The sequence below is a fragment of the Amblyomma mixtum genome, chromosome 2 (assembly GCF_055824585.1).
Source record: "Amblyomma mixtum isolate Tamu chromosome 2, ASM5582458v1, whole genome shotgun sequence".
Lineage (NCBI taxonomy): Eukaryota > Metazoa > Arthropoda > Arachnida > Ixodida > Ixodidae > Amblyomma > Amblyomma mixtum.
In genome coordinates, this window is record NC_143013.1 from 136,211,285 (window position 1) to 136,228,573 (window position 17,289).

A 17,289-nucleotide genomic window follows, 5' to 3' on the forward strand; every position below is an offset into this window, starting at 1 on the left:
TTCGTCCATCGCCCAAGGATTCGCCCGGATGCTGAGCACGCAGCTCCAACTCGCGCCAAAGACGACGCTCGTAATTTGCGGGCAAGAACTCGCGAAACCTCGCTCGGAATTCCTCCATTGTGCGTGACCGGTGGCCGGTGAGGCGGAACCAGCGGGCAGCCTGATGGGTCAGTGAGACTGGCACGACACGCGCCAGAACCTCTCCATCGGTAAGCCCCGTCGCCTGCTGGGGAGTCAGCATGCGCTCAAGGTGCTCGTTGGCACTAACAAGATCATGATAGCCGCCATAGCTGGGAAGGTCCACACGTAGCCTTGGCGCTGGAGCGGGTGTTCGCAGGGTGTTCTGCACAGTTCCCGTGAAGCTCGCTATGAAGCGCAAGGCGTTGCGCAACGCAGCCTCTTAGGGGTTGGCCTGGCCAGGAGGTTCTGGCTGAGGGGCCGCCGCGTAGGATGAGCAAGGCTGCACAGGTGGTGCCGTGCTCTCTCTACCTGGCGGCATAGCGCTTGGCGAGAAGTGCCTAGCATCGCCGCTCGTCTGAGCGAGTGTGACGCGTGATTCACCGCTCGGCTCAAACGATATAAGATCGCAGGGGTTAGCATCAGCCTCAGGCAATAAACCTGCTGTAGGTGTTAGTTCCGTGTCAAGATGTTGCTGCTGAGGGCGTATCGGACAGCCATAGACCACAGCAGGGGTTGGAAGTCAATCCCACTCGCCGCCATGGCTAGCCTGTGTGTTGGCAGTCGGTCACATAGACACTCAGTTTCTCACACCTCTGGCTACACATTTGGCGCCAAGAATATGGGGGTTGTTCCGGTAATAACGCTCCAAGGGCTAAAAGCAGTAGTCGCTTTCTAGCACCAGCGTGCCAGCCCTAGCAGTCAGAGCTGGGGCACCCAACCCGCGGCGCGGTAAGCCGCCGCCACGGCAGGTTCGGGCCAGAAGGGACAAACACCAGTATTCTCGGGTTTGTACCCTCTGTCCGTGTTTCTCCCCTCTGCATTGCCCGTGTTGCGCGCGCGCATGAAGGCAGGCGCGCGTTCGTGGAAACCCTGCCCACGGTGGTGCCCTAGCGACGAACGAGCGCCAGACGCCGTTTGCTAAAAAAGACACCTCCCTGCGTTGTCTGTTTTCACTGACCGAGTATTCGGCTCTCGACAACACGGCAAAACACACAGCAAAAGTGACGCAGAGGTCTACGACGATTATTTAGCGCCGTCTCATATTCTTGTAACTTAGAACCCTCTACTCAGACCGTCTGCATTTCGGTTCTCGCTTCCCTTTTGGCATTTTACGTCGAAGTTGTACTCTTGCGATATGGCGCTTCATCTCAGGAGTCTGCCATTCTTGCCCGGCATTTGCTTCAGCCACGACAAAGGGCAGTGGTCGGTGTCGACTGTGAATTTTGTACCATGGACGAGTTCTTGAATGGCTCAAGCTATTCACCAGCACTCTTTCTCAGAGGTGCTGAGTAAAGTTGTGCCGGTGGTGTTGGTCCGGTGGTTTCCAGCCACTGGATGCACTGCTAGAAGGGCTTCTCGATGAAGTGACTTCCAGGCGAAGCGATTCACGGAGAAACGAAGAACTTTTATACAGGCTATTTACAGATTGGTACAGGATTCAGTACGGCCAAACTATCCGCGGCCGGCCTAGCCGACCGCCTTCACAGAGGCGAGGGACACCACGTCCCAACAGTCGAACTGGCGCGCCTTGCACCAGCTCTCAACGGCCGCTACCTCCGCGCTCGGCCCAACCGATCGCCTGCCAGCTAGGAGTAGCTCGAGAAAAAAAGCCCTCGGGCGTGGGTCCCCTCGAGAATCCACCACGATCTCCCCGCGCCCCTTTCCACACGCAAAAATAAACAGTGATACAGCTTCCCGCCTGACATCAGTTTTAACGAATAACAAAGCTCAGAACTGATGTCAGCGCCTTTTCCCTCACCCCGAAATTCCTCCCTACGCGGTTGCGCAATCCTCCGCCTAGTGGACCGGATGCACGCTAGACGTCTGGGGCTAACAGACCCTTTCGGTTCCTTACCGCGCTGGCCTACACTGCAAACCGAAAAACTCCCAAAAAGGAGTAAATGGCTCATCGCGTAGCGCACTCCCGAATAGGGGTTTTAGATACTCCTCAGAATAGGAGTATATCGTCTACTCCTCTGTTTGAAGGGGTACTTTCGGAGTGCTGGAAGGAGTGAAGTGTTACCGCTCTCTAGACGGGAGTTTATTTAGGAGTAAATTTGCGATCACAAAGGAGTTAGCATGGCAATTAACAGAAGTATTATATACTCCTTTGCAGCTACTTTTATAGTACATTTCAGGAGTACGTGCCTGTTCCTTTTAAGTAGTTTTGACAGGAATTTTTTTTAGCAATTTCCCTTACTATAAGGTAACATTCATGATGCCCAGACGAGTTTATTATTTCACTTGATGAGGAAGCCCATTTGAAATGAAGTATTCCTATGGAAGGCTCATTTTAAAGCCTTCCCAGGATAAATGCGTCGATGAAATTGCAGTGATTTATTTCAAACAATATTTTATTGTGTACAAAACATTTAAACCAAGTGTTCGGCAGCTTGCTTTCGATGGTTACAGAGAACCAATGTCTTGGCCCCTGTAGAAAAGAAGAAGAGTGCCTTAACCCGCGCTGTCTTTGGGTACAGAGTTGAAATATCCCAAGGAATAAAAATAGAGATGCCACACTTGAAAGCAAGGAGGGAACCTTGAAATGCTTTGCTGTCAACATACGGGCATGTCATGCTATCGCTGGTTAAAAGGCACGACGTCAAAGGAGGCTTCTTCTGAAAGAAAGATTAGAAAAAAAAGTGCATCAGAGGAATTACACCTCTAAGCTTGAAGTATGATGTGCTTCAAGTGTAGAAGTCAAGTTCCCAAAGCAGTTCAGAGTGCACTTTTCAATAAAGTAGGTGTTGTTGAAGTTTAAACGTTTCTCGTGACAAAAGATTAGCTAGTAGAACATAGTAGGTAATCAACTAGCTATAATACATATCTGTACCCTGTCGCACGACAGCGGCTAAACGCGTTTTTCAGGGAATCAATAATTCCAGAGAGCCGCTTTCATAACCGTTAAGGCAATACGGCGAATGGGAAGCATCGTCGATGGGGAACATTTTTACCGTAAAGAATAAAGCTAAAAAAATAAAATGGTCTTACTGAGGCTCTTGCGCATTCGCGCTGCCTTTGTCTGCGTTCCGGCACTGCAAGAAGCATTGCGATATAATTTTCTTTTTCATTTGTCAGAAGGTTCCCCACACGTTCCAGGCACCATATCAGGACCAATTATTGAAATCAGAACATGCAAACAAAAGACTGCATGTGAGCTTCCACTGCGTGTATGCAAAGCGCTATTTCCTTGATGGGAGATCCCGCAGCCGTGCATTTTGAGGGCGTCGTCATTCTGTGTACAGGCACGGCCGCTTGATACAAAGCGCAAAGCGTGGTACAGGTCAAAGGCAGGGCAAGGGTGACTAACGTAGCAGGCACTGTTAGGAATAGAAAGCTACCACCAGACCCACCCTTCCGCCGCCACCTGTCTTCTGTTATGCTTTGCCCTCACATTCGTTGCCAGGATTCCAAAGAAAACATTCTAAACAGGTCTATCTGGCTGGGAAAGGAATTTAAGTAGGAATGAACGCCAACCAAAAAAAAAAGCGAAAAAAAAAACACGACGGAACCTTCTTGGTTCTTACCAGGTGTGACTGCGAGCGAGTCACAACTTGCGTTTTTTAAGCCTCCGATTAGTCATCCGCCGGGTCACTGCTCGTAGACAGTTGATGCAAGAGGGGGGTAGGGTTTCTAGGGAGAGTATAACATTTCCTTGTGTCTGCTGAATGCGCCGTCACTCAAGTAAGAGCGTCCTGCGCGGACGCGGCTCAGTGTCCAGCACAAGAGTTCCCTTGAAGTCAGTCTTGTCAACCCGCGCTTCGTTCCTTATTCATTTGTTTGACATCGGCTTTGTGCTGCTTCAATTTTTCGGGGAAGTGCTTGGTTTCGCCAATGTACTATGTCCAGCTCGAGCAGGGCATCTTGTATTCTAGCGTATGCTTTATTTTTTTTTCTTTCGCTACCTTCCCGGGATCAGCAGTCCGAACCGGAACGCTTGCCTCCACGAGTTTCACATAATGGAATGTGTTCGGAAACTGCACGCGAAGAGGAAACTTCTTTTCACATTTTTCAAATGCGAAGCCCTTACAAGATACCGCATTTTGGAACTAGACGCCTAACGATCCAGAAAGGCAACGCTCAATATGGTTGCCACCTCATGTCCGCTGCCGACAATCGCTGCTACGTTAAGACGCCACCAACTCGGAAAATGTAACAATTTAGGCAATCTGCTTGAGCGCTTAGGCTTCGCCATGTCCTGTGCTATGACTGAAAAGAATAAAATCGCTTGCATTCTTTGCATAACAAGGCCCTCTTAAAACACAGGAAAGGAAGCAACACATTAGGGCAGGCAATGTTTTGTTCTCAGCACTGTTCGTAATAACGTGACAAAAATTTCCGGACCCCAAGGCCGTGCATTTTCACCTGCTCATTGCCTGTACAGCTTTTACATATTCATGGGGCGTGAACGCATGGAGAAAATTTGGTCCCTAGAAGAATTGACCCTACTTCCAGTCGTACATATTAACGTAAACAGCCACGACTGCAGTGCCACACTATTTTTCAGCCGCATGCAACAACAAATTTCTAGATGCTTACTTCATGACCTTTGTGTGAGCTGGCTCCTCCGGACGACGATGAAGCCTTTCGTCTCCGTGCACCCGGGGTTCACAGCAAGCCTTCGCACACTGAAAAGGGAGCGGCGTTAAGTGCATGCGCGTCTGTGGCATCAAAGGAGAGTTTAATACTGCTTACCGCTATACACGACGATGATAATCCGGTCTTTTGTATTCTTGCTGTAATACAGCGAAAGAACGAGGGGCCGTCGGTGTCGAGAAAACTGATGCGTCACACACACACCGCCATGTCGGCGCGGTGAAACGGCTGGGGCGCGATTACGAGTTTTTGTCTCAATTTTGAGACTCTGACGTCAAAATGACGACACCGCGAGTTGTTGACGGCGGAATCAACCAATTAGCAGCGAGGTTGTGGTGTCTAATAGTAGGGTTCCACCCAGGAAGCATTTAGTTGCGCAATAAGGGACCGTATGCTAAAGTTTTTCTGTAAACACGCCGTTAATAATTTGAAGAATGTTTTATTTCGCTAACAAACTATGTTTCAAACTCAACGACATGAAGCAAAAGGAGAAGCGTCCTCAATTTTGCAATTAAGTTTGCTCTTCAGTCACTTTTGCTGCCGCGAGGGTGCGCTGACGCTGGAAAAGCGTCGGTAGCGTCGGCTAGGTGGCGGGAGCTGCCGCCTGATTCAAAGGATTCAGCCTTATCCCTCCACGCACATACTCAGCCATCGTAAACATGGCAGCCAGAAAAAAAATCAGCTGATTCGACGGCTGTCCTCTTTTTTTTACACATTACGCAGAATCAAAGTACTGCGCAGACGTCTTAAGTGCGCGGAAAAATCTGTTTAAAGGCAGTGATTGCTACGAGTCTGCCGAGAACAATTTGGAAGGAGCGCTTGGCTCGAAAACCGGCGAAGGCAGCTTCAAGGCAAGTTCACACTGGCGAGTTGCAACCGTCGCGCTAGTATTCTAGGCGACCGATTTCTTTCAATTAGTTACGGTTTGCGAAGCACATGTAAAGCGGGGAGGGTGCGTAATAAATCGATTTAAGCCTGTCGCGCGACCTCCGCGACTCGCCAGTGTGAACTCACCTTGCTGCTATCGATGGCAAATGTGCTCAAAGGGCGATGCGTGATTATATTTATTTTTGTTCAGAAAATACCCGGCGGCCATGAATAATCACATTGCAGCAACTGCCGACATACGGAAGCAGACCGGTGCAGCTGATGGGAGCTTGCAATCTCACTGCGGGAATTAAGAGCCGGCACGCCCGGTCACTGCGGCAACAATCACTCTTCCGCCTCGTAACCAACTCATGCCGCCCGCTTCGGGTTAAGCACTTGATATTCGTGTTGGTGGTGCCGTTCCGTTCGGATGATGCTCGGATGACGCCGCCGGGGATACTGCGGTGGCGAAAGTTTATGCGAAGGAAGTCCACCTTCGCCGCCGCCTTGTCTTGAGGGGTCTCGCCGGAAAGCGCGCACCTTCTGCGACTTAACTTTGACAGTGGTCTCCGCAACTCACCGCAAACACTTGCACAGTCGGTTGGGCTACGCCGACGTTTACTTCATTTCCTACGGTGTCTTGAAACCCACCGGCGGCGAAGGCGCGCACAGGCACTTGCCGCTCCACTGACCGCGCACTCACCCGCACACCTCCAAGTTCAACGCCGAGTTCGTCGCACAGCCATTATGCTCCTTCCTATGTCAAAACGTCGAAACAACTCGTCCGGCACGTCAAAACCGTCTTCATGCACCCTCTTACACCGCTGCTCGCGCGGCCACCGGCCATGTAAACAACCGCCATTTTCTGTCTCGAGCGGTTTGAGACCACTCGTTCTAGTCGCAAGAAATCGTCTCAATCGGCTCGCATAATTAGATGAGCAACGTCAACACTTTTGGCACACTTATGACGTCGGCCGGTGACGCAAAAAACCAATATGGCCGCTGGTCACGACCGACCAATAGGAACGGGGCAAATGAGACACTTTTTGAGACACTTTCCGATTGAGACGATTTTGAGCGACTCGTAATCGCGCCCCAGCAGCCAACACTTGTATGCTGCGTAGACAATGAACGACCAGCCGCTGCTTCTGCACATATCGCTGGCTTGAGTGAGACGTTCATTGCAGCATCTTGCTGCTAAGGTCGATGATGTCCAGTCTCTTATGTCCCGACAAGCGCGCGAAAAGGAGCGGGCGGCAAGCTGGCGGCTGCGGGCAGGTCGACGCGTCACACACCGCCATGTTGGTTCGACTGAGCTAGGCTGGCTAAGCCTCTCGCGGACTGCCGTCGTAGGCGATGCAACACCAAGCGTTCTCCGAACACACTAGAGACTTCACAGGCACTGTCTGTGCAGAGCACACTGCTGCGCAAGGCTGCGACGATTCGGTGTCTTGTAACATGACAAACGGGCTTGAAGCAGCAAAAGCAGAAGCGAGCAGGCAGCGACGAGCGAGCAGGCGTCGTCACCTGCAAGTGCAGCGAACCGGCAGCTGCCACTAGGCGGCGGGCAGACACTAAGGAGTGCATAAAGGGTCTGAAGGAGTATTGAAGCCGACATACTCCTGCTTGGAAAAGTAGTAAAATCATGTGAATACTTTATTTTACTCCTCCATTTAGCGACAGCGGTAAAAAAGGAGGATTTCCTCATTTTTACTACTTAAAGTCGATTGCGCAATTTTCAATAAGGAGTTTAATAGCGGACACAAGATATTTATACTCCTATTTGGGCTTATTTGAGTTTGCAGTGTAGTACACAGCCCGTCGCGTAACGCGACGAAACCAAGACCGTTCTTGCTTGTTTATGGCCGGCGGCTTCTCCCCCCCCCCCCCCCCCCCCCCCGGGAGGCAGGATTCCGGGAAGACGGGGGACAGGAGCCCAAGGTCGATGTCGGCAGAGTATCCTGCCATCTGGAGTGGCAAGGGAAAACGCAAGAACGAACGGAGAGACCAACCGAAGAGCATGGGCGTTCGAGCCGTTCCTCCCCTTCCAACGGCACGCACTAAAAGAAAACAAAACGAAACAAAACGGGACGCGCAGCCTAAGCCACTGCGCTCTCGCGGAATGTTCGTAACACATGTACAAAAAGAGGCGGCAGCGTGCCGGACCCTACATGCTGTATGCTTCCTCTCGCGTTGTCAATTTTCGAGTTATGTGAACCACGGGATGTTCTTATTTCTTTTCGTTTATCTCAGAAAGCACGATGACTACTCCATTTGCCCCTCTAAACGTTCCTGTTTTCAGCAATTTGCTACAATCGCACTGGAGACGGAATTCTCGAGAAAAATCTGATGAAACCACCACTGGTCGCGATAACGGAGCGTCCTTCAGATTTTGGAAGGCTTCCTGCTTGGCGCGTATCCGGGTGACCACATCAGCCTCCTGCTTCCGTAGGCTATCTGTGAGGAGACTCGCTATTTCTGAGTAACTCTGTATGTAGTGCTCGTAGTGACCAGTCATACTGAGGAAAGACCGCGCGTCCTCCTTGGTTGCCGGCCTTGGGAAATATCTTAGAGCCGCCACTTTAGTTTTCATGGGCTCACGCTTTTCTTGTCCCATTTCATCATCACTTTTGCTCTGCCTAAGCGGCACTTTGTTTTCAGCGTCAATCCTGCGGCTCTAAACCTCTGGAAAACTTTTCAAATGTATTCTACGTGAGACCTCCAGTGATTTGAAAATGCAGCTACATCATCTAGATAAGGCAATGCGAAATCACTGAGGCCTTTAAGCTCCCTGTCTATTTATCTAGTAAAACAATGCTGCGCTTTTCAGGCCAACACTCATATTAACTGGCTGAACAGCCCTGAGAGGTGTGATGAATGCCGCATAGTTAAAGTCTCGTTCAGTTACTAGCACTTGCCACTAGACTCTCAAGAAATCAAAAGTAGAAATAAGCGTAGCCCCGCTTACCAGTTCTACTCTTTCCTGAATATTGGGCAATGGGTAGATTTGGTATTTTGTTACTGCGTTCATCATCATCATCACAGTAAAACTTTGTGTTGTTCTGTTGTTCTTCGTTCCTTCTTTTTCTCTTCTTCACTCGTTGTTGCTTGTAGTTTCTTCTTTCTTCTTAGTAGTTCCCGTCTCCCTGCTTCGCCCAATGAACCTCTCGAATTGGCCGGATTAACTGAGAGAACTTATTTAATTAACACTTGATTACAACAAAAAACTGCAGTACAGTTATAATGATGACAGCAGCATAGAAAAGAATAACTGAGCTGGGGCGCCCCTAGACTGAGGACAGTCCGTCGTCCTAAGCGAGCACGCGGGAGGAAGTCCTTCTTCTACCAAGCTCCGACCTCAACTCCCGCCCGCTCAGAGCTCGCGGCCGTCGCTGGGTTTCTTCCACAGAAACAATTATTCGTCCAGCGCTCCCATATTCCCTAGGACACTTCCCCCAGTTTCTGGCAATGCATGCACAGAAGACGGGGCTGGGACGCCGGCGCGTCTGGGCCCCGGTCCGCAATATTAGGAAACCAATTCCCGCGGAGAAGCGCAAATTTACGACAAGTGGCTCCGACATTCGGTAATGGAAAGCAATGCAAACCCAGGAACCTAACAGATGCGCGGGGTGTGGTTTGTCGAAGCCGTCCGGATTGCCGTACGCTAAATGATGCGCGAAGCGGCGACATCTACGGAGACACACGGCGCCTTACATGTCAATGCCAGAACAAGACCCGACGAAACCAGTAGTACACTCAATGCTCACTCCACGCGAAGTGCGAGTTAACCCGCGGAAACAAAACACATCAAAATGCGGGTGATGATCGCGCGGCCCGTCTCGCCTAAAGATTATTGGCCCCGCTCCTTACGACAAACAAAAGACAAACTAATGTTCCGCCCCCGAAGGCGCGCGGCGCCCCGGCGACGCGGCTCGGGGTGCCGCTGTACGAAACACAACTGCAAACAGCATACTAGGAGGTACTCAAAAGAAACCGAACTTATTTTTTTTTAACTCATTTGTTCATATTTTAAGCGCAGACCTTCAATCTCCTTCAAAGTACTCTCCACTTGCAATCATACGCTTGTCGAATCTTTCATGCCATGTTTCAAAACATTGTTTAAATTCATCTTTTGTGATGCTTGACAGTCCCTCCGTCGCTTTTTTCTTCACCTCAGCAACATCAGCGAAACGGCTTCCATTCACCTGTCTTTTCATTCTAGGCAACAAAGAAAGGAGCACGGGGCAAGGTCGGGTGATTATGAGGGTTAAGGAACAGTGGTCATGCCATTTTTGGTCCAAAATTGTCGTACAGACAGGGCTGTGTGAGCAGGGGCATTGCCATGGTGGAAAAACCAGTCACCCATCTGCCACAAATCAGGCCGCTTTCATCGCACACTGTTGCGCAATCTTTTCAAAACATCCAAGTACAAAGCCTGGTTAACTGTCTGACCCTGTGGAACAAATTTTGAATGGACGACTCCTCTCACGTCGAAAAAACAAATCAGCATTGTTTTGAGGTTTGGTTTAACCTGACGAGTTTTCTTGAGATTTGAGTTCATGCCCTCCTCAGGTGGAGTTTGGGGTCCGTTTGGGCGCGACACATTGCACGAGGGAGATGAGGCGTAGACGAACTTCAGTGCAGAACTGTACAGCTTGATTTATTTACAAACTTTTTACACTGTTTATACATCGACCAGAGTGGTTGCTAGTATCAACAACGATCGGGAGCGTCAGGCCAGAGCTCGCCCCTACGAAACTCTGTCCTGCCTGACCGACTTAGCTCGCGCTACGCTTAGCGGCTATTCGTTCCTCGGAACGTGGCCAGCGCAAAGCTAGACCCTGACCGTCTCTCGCGACTCCGACTCTCCACCAATAGCCCTCTGCCCAAGTGTCTCCTTTTGGAGCCAAAACGCCTCCTTACATGAGTTTCCCCAGCAATCTGGGGACCATGCTAGTGACCAATCAGAGATAAGTTCTTATAACCAATCGGAGCATTTTCTCCACAATTGAACAGACCAATGGCGCTCCGGTAGCCACGAGCTTTTTTGCTCGCGAGGACCGCGTGCCTTCCGAGGAGCCGACCGCGCTTTTGCGCTTTTACACAGACTGTAAAAACACGCTGGCAAGACAACAAAATGCACACAAGCACTACTTCCACCAGCTGTGGCTCCAGATACAGGGTGGCATCTGAGCCCTCTGGCCAGAAGAGGAAGCACAGCTCGTTACCCGCCATCCAGCAGCCAGACGTTCGCGCGTGCAGCCAGCGGCCTTCCTCGCGAAATTCCCTCCTCAAATGTCCTTGAAGCTTTCTTTGACACTGTTCGGCACCGCTCACGAAAATCCATAAAACTGGCCCCTGACAATGCGCCGGGGTGCATCCCATGCCAGCACCCCTCTCTGCCATTACTTCTTTTACTTTTTGCAACGGCATGCCCTCTGCCAGCAGCATTAGCTTTGTTTGTTTTAGAACGGCCGGGCTACCGTCGCTGGGGTGGGGGCCACGCGACGAGCCTCTTGGAACATCTGAAGACAAGGACCAAGTGAGCGGCGGCCGGGGTGAGATTTGGATGGCCCACTGCCGGGCGGCCTGCAATCTCAACTTGGACCGCGAAGATTGCTCCCGTAACCAGCTCTGCTGGAGTAAATCTAGTCCCGTCATGTTGGACTGTGCGTAAGTCGAAAACCGCGCCCAAAATACAGCAGTCCCAGTCCAATTTCTTCTCTGAGCACATAGCTCTCCATACATTCTTAAGCACTGCATGCCATCTTTCCAAGCAATTACACTGTGAAGGATAAATAGTGCTATGTAGGATTCGTATCCCACATTTTTCTAGAAAGGTGGTAGTCAGAGCACTAGGGAAGTCGTTCCCTGGCCAGTTTGCATTTCCGCAGGGAATCCGACACGCGAAAGTAAGGCTAACGGGCCGTCGACCACCATAATAGAAGTTGCTTCCTTTAGTGCTATGGCCTCCAGAAATTTAGTCGCGGGACACAACAATGTCAACAGATACATGTGCCCTGATTTTGTTTTTGGTAACAGTCCTACAATGTCAGCAAGAACTCGGTGGAAAGTCTCGTAAATTAGGTACGTTTGCCATTCCAGCTTTCCGCTTGGCGGTGGATTTTCCAACTTTCTGACAAATCTCTCAGGTCCGGACAAAAGCCTGAACATCTCTGAAACAACTTGGCCAGTAAAATTCATGAAGCAACCTTTCTTTCATTGTGTTTACGCCAAGGTGTCCAGCCCATGGATTGTCTAGAGAGCTGTAGCAATTCACTGCGATAAAGAGCAGGTACTGATAGCTTATCAAATTTCCTTCCTTGTTTATTCTCGTAGTGACGGTACAAAAACACCGTTTTCGTCCCGAAAGGAAGTGTTAAGTGATGACACACCTTCTGTCATGTAATTTCTAAATATCTAAAGAGTCGGGTCGCTTTTTGTTCAGACCCCAGCTTCTCTTTGTTCACCTCAAGCAGCTGATCAAGGCTGTGCGCAGTAGGAACGACAAACGGAGTCTTTAGCCCATTTTTCATTACATTAGAGCGCTGGCTGCTCTGCGTCTTGTGCGCTGCGCCACCCTCGTTTTCCTTAGGTGCAGCCATTTCAATATGGCCCTTTTGCTCCTTCTCCCCGACTATATCGGCATAAGTTTCTGCGAAAGTCGTCGTGCTTTAGCCCGAGTTAAAGCCATTAATTGGGCTTCGGCGTCAGCGAAAGCGCAGTCCCTCGTTCACCAGTTGTTGCGAACTGTTCGAAAAGAGGTAAAGGCAGACTCTTCGATACAGCCGAAACTGCCTTTAGTGTGCCGAATGGACCCTCAATGTCGACTTTTTAGCCATCGGCAGACACACGCAGTCTTCACTTACTACCCGACGAATCTATGCGCGCTCCGATACACAGTTTTTCCTTCGTGATATATTTAGGATGGACTACATGCATGGTGGCTGTCGAATCCATCAGTAATTGCATTTCTGTCCACTTATGATGAAACCTCCAGTCTACGGTTGCAGAAGGTCATGGTTCTTGGGTGGTCACACAGCGAGGCCAACACTGGCCTTTCTTTCGTGCAGTATGGAGGAGAATGGCCTCGCTCTTTGGAATTTTGCGACGTCAAGAGGTTTCTTTTTTGCAGCTCTGAACAATGAGCACCTCTCTTTTTACTCCCAGACTCCTGAGCCTTACGTGAGGTATCAGGGCGGAACGAACCACGTGTTTTGTTGTCCGTTTTTCCACGAGTCCTCTGCTATTCGCGGGAATAAAATTTCTACCCGTGGCGCCTGTTCCTGAAGGTTTCACTTGCCTTAGGCTGCCTAAAGTTGCGGCTTGCCTTGTACTCACTCGTCCGCAAGCTGCGCCACTTTATCCGCGGACAGTCCGTGTCGGACAGTCCGCGGACAGTCCGGTCTTATAGAACTGCTCCGGACAAAGCAAATCCTTTAGTTTTTTGAAAACGTCCCCTGCCTTTGGGCTTGATTGCTTGTATACGCACGATGTCGTGTTCGCTAACCGGAAGCTTGTGTACGCACTACGTGGGTCGCTTGCGCCGTCTAGCAACGAAAATTTGCGTTCGCTCTCGTCACGCAATCTTCTGCTGCTGCTTTTTTTTTTCCATCCATGCTCGACGGCCTCTACCAGTTCGCTGGTGGTTTATCGTGAACGACAGGCATTTCGGCGTTGCTGCGGTGGAGATGTGTTTAAGGGAGAAGTATGACAGCTTTGCGAAGTTCGCGAAACAAGCGTTCAGATATTTCCCAAGTCGGAACGAACACATTGTTCGTGACTAAATACATGGTGGTGAGCGAGCACCTTTTCGGCTTGCCCGCATGACGCGAGTCTTATGTTCTGAAATTTCTAACTTGCGTGGTTCTGACGTGTGCAGGTCATCAGAGTTATTACGTTGTTTGAATCATTCCCCTTCCCTCACCCCCACCTGGTGTCTTTCGCTTCCTTCGAGGCGCGCTCTCCCGCATGGACCCCTTCGCGTTGCTAGTACTACCTTCATTGATTGTTACGATTAAGGCGCTCTCATAATGGCACACCGCTTCCGTCTTCTATACTATTCTGGTTGAGACCGCGCGGCATTCGGAAGTGCTTTTTGGAAAGCGAGCTAGCTATATGTGCTGGTTGGCCAGTCCCCGTGCTGCTGACCATTGTCCCTCCGTGCATCTTTTGCTCTTCTAAGCAAGTTTTTTTCGCTCTCGCCACTTTCCTTTTAGATCGCCGCATGCGAAGACGACACCATGCTCCATATTTTGTTATCACATGCAGGAATTTCAGCACGCACGTAAGCAAGCATAACTTCTGATATCGCGGCGCTGTATTAGAGCACTGCTTTCACTTACGAATGAAATTCCCGGTTCGTAGATGGCAGTGAACCCAGAGAGTTTTCGAACATTGAAAAAATGAGGTCATATGTGCTAGGATATGTAGATTACAGAGGACAGCTTTCCATATGCTACAGAAAACTTCACTTGAGCTACGAGTGAGGTTTAGCTATCCTCGAAGAACAAAAATCTAGAAACAAACAGACGCAGTCTAATACCGAGCAGTGCATACCTCATGACACACTGTTGCTTGTCCCATGATTCCGACAGTACAGGTGTAGAAAACAATCAGCAAACCCTCACCTCCCAGTCTCACTGATGCAGTCGCTACTTACGCCTATCACGGTTGTTATTGCATCAATGTTAAAAAGAAATGTGATATGCTGCTAAAGGACACCACTTAGGCTGTGAAATGCAGAAGACAATTAAAAGCTTGCATCAGTCCAGGATTATTACGGTTAGTAGACCATTACGTGCGTTCATAAAGATTGAGGAGATTCAGGACATTTAATTGTATTTATTAGTGTCAGCCACCAAGAATAAATACTAGTTGTGTCCAGTGCAGTGCGCACAGTACCAAAGGTTCTTCGTGGTCTCCTTATTCACAGCAGCACAACTCCTGCAAGTTGAGCAAAACAACAAATAATATGCAAGACAGTAGGATAACAAAAATTGTGTTAGCATGCTGTTTACATCCTTGTGAACGTGGCTATTGAAAAGCTCTTGTAATGCTCATTTAAACTCTTCTCTTAAGGAGTGTTTGAACTTGAAACGTTCTTCCATCATCATACAATAATTGCAAGTACCAATTCATGCCCTTGCTAAAAACAAAACCTGCATTGCGATGGGCGGTCAGCTTTGCTGTCAGCAGCAGCACCTAGTAATTCCCACTGAGTTAGTTTTTAACTGGCATAGACAAAACTTTTGACAACAGCAGCAGCAAAACTGTCACACTAATACACATTCACTCTCCAGCGATACCACTCCAAGCATTGGTTGTTGTTGCGGTTAGCCCTTGAAAAGATGGCACATACCCACTCTGGGGGATCGGCCAAGAATTGGGAGGTAAAAGTTGCTATTCATGTGTACATGATACATATTGGTCACAGCAGATCAACTTAAGTTCTCCGTCGTATTCTTCCTTGCAGAGACCACAAATCCACAGTTTCTTTTTCTTCTTCACAGCAACTATAAAAGAATCAAGACATGAAAATCTCCAGGCAAGTGCTGAAGCATAACGTTTAAAAAGTTGCTGTATTGCACACCTGAGGATGTCAATGCAGTCCATCCATCAGGCATGAAGTGTTTTTTTTTAAGCTTTCGAAGGGAAACTGTAATCCAGGAAGGCACTGGGCAAGGCTTCTGAGCAAACTTTAATATCACTTTCCTCTCACGGGTTCATTCCATTAATCAAGCGCCGACATAAGTGCTTGTCAGGAATTCTAGACAACAGCAGTGTAGAAAGAATGCTGGACAAGGTTGGGAAAAGGTCAAACAACATGAAGTGGTTTTTATCTGGCTTCTTGCTTGGGCCTTTTCTGCCAGGTATTTGAAGGGAACAGGTTACACCTCTTTTCCTTTTTTTCTTTTTACTACTCTGTTCTGCAGTACCCTTTTTGAGGGCCACCCTCATGTTCTGACATCAGGAAGTTTAATGGTGTAACCACTGTTTCAAAAAGCGCACTGTGGTGTCCACTGTGCGATGCCGCATTTTGTGATGTGGATGCCACAATGATGTCGCAGACATGTTCATGATCAAAGCTGTCCAAGTTATCATAGCTCGTTGTGGCTTTTTCTGATGCAGATGCCATGCTGTTGCCGCAGGCATGTTCTGTGGCATCATCGGTGATTTCTTCAATTCTCTCCAGGTCACTGCTTTCTGTACTGATGGCAGGACAAATACGCGGTGTCACGTCTATCGTGATTTGCTGCTCTTGGAAATTTGTCTCTGTCACATCATCCCCTCTCAGCCATGAGACATTTAAAGATTCTAGAGAACCAAGGCGTCTCGCAAACACATCTGACTGGCATTCAGCCTGGGTGTCGGCAACAGCCTTTCGTGTCCTCATTGCATATGTGTACTTCTGGGTTCCGATTCATCTTTTCAAATAATAGAACCAGGAGCTGAAAGTATCCTCAGTCCTTTGGAGCTGCTGGCTTCATTGCTAGTTGGTCCCGGAGTGGCACTGAAAACGTCTATTTGTTAAGACTTTAACCACCACTTGTGTACAGCCTTTTACAGGAGTCGTTTCAGATTGTACTATGCACATACCACTAGAAAATGACAACAAAGTATCTTCATTCTCGAGTATGCTGTGCAAGTACATGACTTGGTCTCAAATGAAACCATGGCAGACATCAGTGCATTTAGATGACACTGCATATATTTCTGCAGAGGCCATCCTTATTTCCCGAATTTTGTCTCGTGTCTTTGCCAGCTCCATATTTATTAACTTCCTGGCATATTGGGTCAACACTTTTTCGCACTGGTTTTCCACCATTTTGGAAACTTAGTAGGAGTAAAACTCGCTTGTCTTGAGGAGTATCGTTTCGTGGTGTGCCTCTCGTATCATGCTACTTGTCATCTTGAGGAGTGCTCGGAATGCTTCATGCAGTTTTGCTGACGAAGATATTTTTTTATTTTAGCATTGTGGGATTCTACACGGTTTGTTGTGTTGTTCCCACAGGTGTTGTGTTGTTCCCACAGTACAAGTCACATAAGTGCGGACCCACATCTCAGCATTGTTGCTGCAGTTTTTGTTTTTCAAAGTAGCTACTTGCCTCGGTGCTTATTTGCCGCTCAACTGTACTTTAACCTCATCATATTTTTGGGCGTAGGTGAATGCAGCATCTAATGAAAACTCTACAAAAGGCGGTCTGGTACATCAGCTGACCTGGCGAGCTGGCATACTCCCCTTCTAAAGGCTCTAGCTGAATGAATAGATATAGCTCTACTGCTGGTGCGCTTTGAAATGTTGTCTTACAGCAGTGATTTCTGTAAAGTCCTTGTCAACCACCATCACTTTTGTGTTGACTGCAGCAGGATTCTCCTCAACAAATACCTCCAGGAGCCGCGTCACTACGTGATGTTGCTCAGAGTAAACAAAATCATAGGTGACAACGTGACTGCAGCCAGATCCGTCTTGCACAATCAACAGGCAACAAGCGTCCGTAGTTCTTTATGCGTCATCAAGGACGAGATCTTCTGGTAATGAGTGAAAGGCGTGTTCCGTGTGCGGTGTTTCGAAAAACAGTAGTTGGAGCTCCTTGTTGTTATTGGTAACAGGAAGCACTTGTGCTCCATACACACTTTCACAGC